We start from the raw sequence: 7706 nt of genomic DNA, 5'->3' as shown, positions 1-7706 counted from the left end.
TAAGGGAACAATGTATTGACCGCCATCCCTAGCATCCTTCTTTCCTTTGTCTTGGTTCTTAAACTGAGATGAACTGGACTACTTGCGGTCTTTGGCAAATCCTTTGGCATTAGCATTCTTCATAAACTTTTTGAACTGCCTTGTAATGTAGGATTTCATTTTAAAATCTTCATCGTCTGAAGACTCATCTGTGTCACTGTTCTTAGCCTTCAACGCCATGCTCTTGCCCTTACTAGATTTCCTAATCCTTGTCAAACCTAACTCATAGGTCTGCAAATTGCCAAACAGCTTTGTCAAAGGAATTTTTTCAATATCATTTGATTCCTCAAATGCGGTGATCTTGGCATGAAATCTCTCTAGTAGAGATCTAAGTACCTTTCTAACAATCTTGGGTTCGGGAATGGTTTCTCCAAGATTAAAGGCCGAGTTCACTATGTCCTTAAGCTTGGCATAGAACTCCTTGAGTGACTCATCCTCCTCCATCTTGATTTCTTCAAAGCTTGTAGTAAGCCTCTGAAGCTTCGAATCCTTAATAGCCTTAGTTGCTTTATAGGTTGTTTGGAGGATGGTCCATGCATCATTTGCAGTTTCAGTAAAGGATATCTTCTTGAACTCTTCATTTGTGACCGCACTAAATAACGCATTCAATGCCCTGCTGTTGAAGTTAGCCGCTTTGATCTTTGTATCATCCCAAACAAACGGTGCTTCCTTAGGCTTGGTCCAGCCTATCTTCACAGCTTGCCACACTTTCTCATCTAATGAGTGCAAGAAAGTCCTCATGCGTACTTTCCAGTATGCATAGTTAGTGTCATCAAATAAAGGAAGTATAATAAGAGACTGTCCTCTATCCATGAAAAACAGGGGTCAATGGATCACACAGTAAAGATTAAAACCCAATCAGAATGTGCTTGCTCTGACACCAATTGATAGGCCAAGATGTATTGACCGCTTGTGATGAATTAACTAATTAATTAGTCAACTTAATTAATTAATTCGATTAACATGTAATATGCATGGTAACATAAACAAATTACCAACTAAGTTAATATGCAATGGAAAATAAAGTTGGCACGGTGATTTGTTTACGAATGAAGAAAATCTCTAAGGCAAAAATCCCCTTGGGTGATTTTAAGGTCACCACTCCCGAGAATCCACTATTATCACAACTAGCAGTTACAAGTAAAGGAATCCTAGTACCTTATACCAACCTACAGTTGAACCCTTACCCCAATACCGAATTGGACTTGTTCTGTAGTGACAATTTCTCCTTTCAATGTACAGCTCCCAATACGTGACTAACCAATTGATTCACGAATCTAAGTATGTGACTAACCACCAACTTGAGAAGGATGTTGGCTGCAAAGTTCTTCAATTCATTCACTCGATGAAGATCACGAAACTCTTTGGTTACAAAACCCTATAGCGTACAAACGCAGTAGTTTCTTGAAAAGAAAGATGAACTAGGGCAAATTGTCTCCGGTCACAATATGCTTGTGAAAAACCTTTGCATCAAGTTGCATATACTTACATCAGTTGTGGCGATCCTTAAAATAATCATTATATATGTTTAGGGTGATGATAAATGAAAGACTAAACATGTATACACAAATTGGAGTGAAATCAGATTTGAAAAACTGATTTTCTTAAATCTCGATAGATAGTGTATCCATCGAGCAGCTGTTGAGCATCGGGCAAAAACTGCATTTTAAACCTCAATAGATGCTATCTGTTGAGCTAACTGTCGAGTTTTAAAATCTAGCACTTCTTCACTTGTTTATTAGACAGACTTACATAGATTTAACACTAGGACTTGAACTATTGTTCCTTGAAATATTAAACGCATCCTGGATCTACCCAATTACAAGTAAAGTACATTTTGTCAAAGAATTAACCAATTCTATATTAACATATATTCCTAACTTGATTCACATATATTCTAACATTTGTTAACCAGGTTGGAAAATACATTTTGGTTTGGATTTCAAAACCACATATTGAAGTGGGTCTTTTTTTTCTTTATTATTATTATTATTTATTCATCTTCTGTTTAAAGCTTTAAATAGCACTGCTAAAGTATTTGTACTTTTTTTTTTTTTGAGAAAGAAGACCCGATAATATTAACAGAACAAAGCTGAAGAATCAGCTAATACAAAATGGGAAATATCTGTTGGAAAGGAATCCAACCAAACTGAAATAGGAAAACACAGTCTAGCTCTCTGAGCCAGAGCATGAGCAACGGAGTTGCCCTGCCTGCAGACATGAGAGATCGAACTACTCACAAAGGAGTTTACAATACAGAGAAAATCACGGATAAGATGGCCACCTGGAGCGAAATCCCAGCCACCCCATTGAAGGGCCTTCATTACCTGCTCCGAATCTCCTTCAAAAGTCACCTTGTCAAGGCCCAAATCTTCTGAAAAGAGAGCAGCCCTTCTAGCAGCCAGCAGCTCTAAAACTTCCACAGACGGAGGTTTTTTAATCTTTTCTGCTAGAGCAGCCTTGACCTCGCCAACGAAATTTCGCACAACCACCCCAATCCCCGCTTCACCAGATTCATTGAACATTGCACCATCAAAATTTATTTTCCAACCGTCATCAGCAGGAGGACTCCAAGTTTTTGGAGCAGAGACACGAAGCGTGGAAGAGCTTTTCTTAAGGGACTTAAAATCATGCACATATTCACGTGCAAAACCAGCTAACTGATCCAGCGGCCTTACACTCTCACCAACCCGGGTCTTATTCCTATGAAACCAAATCGACCATGTCGTCGTAGCAAATAGAGGAACCAGCTCCGGCTTTGTGAAAACCAGAGCAACCAGCTCTTTAAAAGAAGAAAAGATCAATCCTGACCTGAAAATCCAGCCAAAGTCCCTTCTCCAGACCTCCTTGAGATCGTTGCAACTCCAAAGAGAGTGGAGCAGGTCCTCCTGAACACCTGCACAGCAGTTACAACTCGCATCTATCAATATTTTGCGTTTAACCAGATTGTCTTTTGTCGCTAGAGAGTTTGTACAAGCCCGCCAAAGGAAATGTTTTATTTTTCCGGGAACCTGAATTTTCCAGAGTTTTTTCCAAAACATTCTATCTCCGGGATTTTCTTGGTTCGTGATTTCCATAGAGTCCTGACCTTCACACAGCAAGCGAAACCCAGATTTAACTGAGTATATTCCGGATTTTTCATGGGGCCAAATGAGAATATTGGGCTGAGGAATTGAGCATAAAGGAAGAGCTTTTATCCGAGTCGCATTCGGGGGATGAAAGCAACGATCAATCAGCTGAACATTCCACCAACCCGAGACTTGGTTAATCAGCTCTGATACCCTAGCCTCCGGATGGAGCTCACTCGAGGAAGAAACCAGAACTCCCTCACCGGTTGGAAGCCATTTATCCAGGAAAATTTTTACAAGATGCCCATTCCCCACTCGCCATCTAGCACCCTCTTCAATTAAGTGTCTGGATTTCAGGATGCTTTGCCAAGCATATGAACCCGAAGAAACAGAAGCTTCAAAAATGGAACCACGAGGGAAGTACTTCGCTTTGAAAACCTTATAGAAAAGGGAATGCTCATCGTGAATCAGCCTCCATACTTGTTTTGCGAGCAAAGCCTCGTTAAACTTACATAAGTCTTTAAAACCTAACCCCCCTTCTTCTTTAGATTTACAAAGCACCTCCCACTTCTTCCAATGAATTTTCCGACGAGCCCCCCATTGGCCCCACCAGAATTTTCGAATGAGAGCCTCAATATCTTGACATAGCCCAACCGGAATCCGAAAGCAACTCATGGCAAAGGTAGGGATGGCTTGAACTACGGCCTTTAACAAAACCTCCTTTCCGGCTTGAGATAACAATTTCTCCTTCCACCCTTGTAGTTTGCCCCAAACCCGATCCTTAATATAATTGAAGCTAGCTCTTTTGCGTCTTCCCACAAACGCTGGTAAGCCCAAATATTTCTCATATTCCTTAATTTCCGGAACACCCAAGAGACTTTGAATTTGGAGCTTTACCTCAGCAGAAACATTACCACCGGAGAAAATAGTAGTCTTATTTGCATTTAATTTCTGGCCCGAGGCACGCTCATACCTCCCAAGAATCTCAAAAATTTTGGATACATCTTCCACCCTAGCTCGACAAAAGAGGAGGCTATCGTCTGCAAACAAAAGGTGAGAAATCTTAGGCCCCGATTTACAAAGAGAGAAACCCTCGAGAGACTTTGCTGCCACCTCCTGCTCAAGGAGACCATTTAAACCCTCCGAACAGAGGAGGAAAAGGTAGGGGGAGAGAGGATCTCCTTGCCTAATACCTCTAGTCGGAATAATAGTATCTGTAGGCACTCCGTTCACCAAGACCGAGTAAGTTACTGATTGAACACATTCCATAATCCAACCAACCCATCTAGGATGAAAACCCAACCTCTCCATCACCTTTTTGAGGAACACCCACTCCAATCTATCATAAGCTTTGCTAATGTCCAATTTCAGAACTAAGTGGCCTACTCTACCCCCTTTCTTCCGCTTCATATGGTGGAGAGTTTCAAAAGCCACCAAAATGTTATCCGAAATTGCCTTGTCGGATTGAAAGGCGCTCTGGGATTCAGAAATAATATGAGGGAGGAATTTTTTCAACCTATTTGCTAACACCTTAGAAACTAGCTTATATAAGATATTACATAGAGCAATAGGACGAAATTCAGTAATAAACTCAGGATTTTTAACTTTTGGAATGAGAGAAATAAAAATATGATTCAAACCTGAGATCAGACTACCAGAATTGAGGCAAGACAGCACACCTCAAAATTTCTGAAAAAAGATGGGAGGCATCCCATCGGGGCCAAGAGCCTTAAGCGGAGCCATTTGCTTCAAATCTTGAAATCGCATGAAAAGTATTTGTACTTCTGTGTATAAGTTTTTAAAAGTATTGTTTTAAACATTATATATTAATATAAAAATATTTGTAATATTGTAATATTTTTTATATATTATTAAAAAGAAGTATAAAACTTACCTAAAAAATTATAAAGAAATGTACAATTATATATATATATATAATTTATATGCAACAGTAATTTCAAAATGGTTTGGAACGTACACTCATACCGATTTTTTTTTTTTTTTTTGATGGGATCATACCGAAGTATTCTGTTCTATAATCAAACCGAATACCGAAATATTCTATTCTATAATCAAACCGAGTGATTCCGAAACAGTATTTCTAACTTTCCTAGGAATTAACATGATCACGTGGGCCTATAAAAAAAAAAAAAAAAAAAAAAAAAAAAAAAAAAAAAAATGATCACATGGGTTTAAATCAAATTGCACGAGCATCTATGATAAATATCACATGATTAAGATGTTCTCTTGACAAAGATAGTAGTGCTTGTACTCCATAAAAAATAAAATAGATAAATAAATAGTAGTGCTTGTAGCCTTGCTTGCATGGTTGTCAAATAAAGAGGTTTTCTGGCAAAATAATGTTTTTCAACAGTTTTCCGTATGTTCAGATTCTAGTCAGTAAAAACTCAAGATTAAAAAAGCGAGTAAAACGTGGGACACATAATTTAGTATAATTTAGTGTTATAATTTGTTACTGCTAGCAGGGACGTTGGGTTTAAGCAAGTAATCTTGGAAGGTGATGCTCAAATTGTCACCAATGTTCTGTTGGGTAAATGCTTGCCGTCAACTTTAATTCAAATGATTATAACTATTGTTAGATAATGGAGGCAAACGGTCCAGGAGTGGAAAGTTAGCTATGTCCGTAAAACAGAAAATTGGGTACAACAAGTGGCGTAGCTATTAAAGAATCCAAGGGCCTCCCCCACAACTTTTGAAAATTTAAAAAAAAATTTTGAAGATATCTTTAAATAATTTGTAAAATTTTAAATAATTTTAAATAATCTTATCATTTTCGTGCCATGATAACAAATATATATATTTAAAAAGTTTAGAACTTAATTTATACACTGTAATATAAAGTTAAAAACTGAAAAGTCACAAACATGATTGATGTGCCATATCATCAAATCTCTCATACACTTACAAAACATTTTCTCTTACGCAAGTAAATCTTTCTCTCTCTCCGTGCTTTTTTGTCACTTTGCGTCGCCTCTCTTTTTTACACAGAACCACTGGTCACTGCCGTGGACCCCTCACTGTGCAGAGTGCAGTAGCTGTTCCTCATAGCTGACCGGCTCTAAATGATTTTAACTAGTGATTTCAGATTAGTTTGTGGGTGAGATCGGTTTAGCTTTTGTGCATCATGGAAAAGTTGAGTTTTTAAGGAGTGTATAATGGAAAAATATGTTTTCAAAAAATTGGGTGTTTGGTAAAAATTGTTAAAAAGTATTTTTTTTAAAAATTAAGTGTTTGACTAGCACTTATAAAAATGACAGATTGAAAGATAAATTACCAAAAAGGATAATGTATATATAAGGAGTTTATTTTAAACTTTTTATTTTTATTTTTTATGTGAGTTTGTTTCATACTTAAATCAACTACTTCATCATACTTAAATCAATTTTTCTCTTTCTAAAAAAATTATTTTTTTCTCACCAATATAAACTAATAATAACCTACCACTTAAGATTTATTGTGAAAGTATTGTGAAAATATTGTGATAAAAATTAATACTGATTTTAATTTTAACATACTATTAAAATTATTTTTTTCTCTTTCTAAAAAAATTATTTTTTTCTCACCAATATTAGCTAATAATAACCTACCTTAAGATTTATTGTAAAAATATTGTGATAGCATTTTTTTCTCTCTTTTTTTCTCTCCACACACGTGGGCTCTCCTTCCTTTTTTTTCTTTTTTTTTTCCCCTCTTTTTTTCTCCTCCACACACGTACCCACACTCTTTTCTTTTCTTTTTTTTTCCTTCTTTCCCTTTTATTCCCTACCATACCATTTCCTCAGTCCAGAACGTTCCACAGACAGAGCTCTCCTTCTTCTTCTTTTTTTTCCTCTTAGCACTTCGTCTGTAACAACCATGCAAGAACTCATCCAATTCCAAAACGTACCCTTAAGTGCTTGGATCGGGAAGATTGGATGATCGGAACCAACCACCATTATATTGCACTCGAACCAAACACCACTGTATTGTGCTCGAACAGTTGAGCAGCCGCCAGCCAATTTTCGACCTCGATCTCCTTCTTTTTTTTCTATTTTTTTTCCTTGTTCTTAATTAGTTGTTGTTTCTGATTTTAGATTTGTCAGATCGGCTTCTATTTTTTTTTTCTTGATCTTTTATTGTTGTTCTAATTTTTTTTTTTCTGTTTTTGATCTACTGTTATTGTTGTTTTGATTTTAGATTTGTTGTTTAATAGAGGGTAATTTAGTAATTTCTTGTGAGCCCAACGAATATAACAAAACGGATATACCTGATACCCATTGGCATTGCTTTTAACTCCTTTTTCTCTTTCTAGGTACTGTACTGTTGATTTTGTTGCTTTACTTTTCATTTTTTTAATTCTTTATAATATATTATTTATTATTATAATAATCAATTTATTAGCCTATTTCATAATTGATTAAAGGTATTAAATTATTTTATCAATCTGTCTCATGATTGTTTAATTTTAATTAAATATATTTTTATTTATAATATATATTGAGCTATGAAGTATTGCACATTACTATTTTTACATTTCATACCCAAAAAAATTACATATATCTCTCTAAAGATAAATTTATGACTCTGTCACTAATTGTG

Source organism: Quercus lobata, chromosome 2 (assembly GCF_001633185.2).
Source record: "Quercus lobata isolate SW786 chromosome 2, ValleyOak3.0 Primary Assembly, whole genome shotgun sequence".
Taxonomy (NCBI): domain Eukaryota; kingdom Viridiplantae; phylum Streptophyta; class Magnoliopsida; order Fagales; family Fagaceae; genus Quercus; species Quercus lobata.
The sequence above is the reverse complement of the archived record's forward strand: the minus strand, read 5'-3'. Positions refer to the sequence as shown.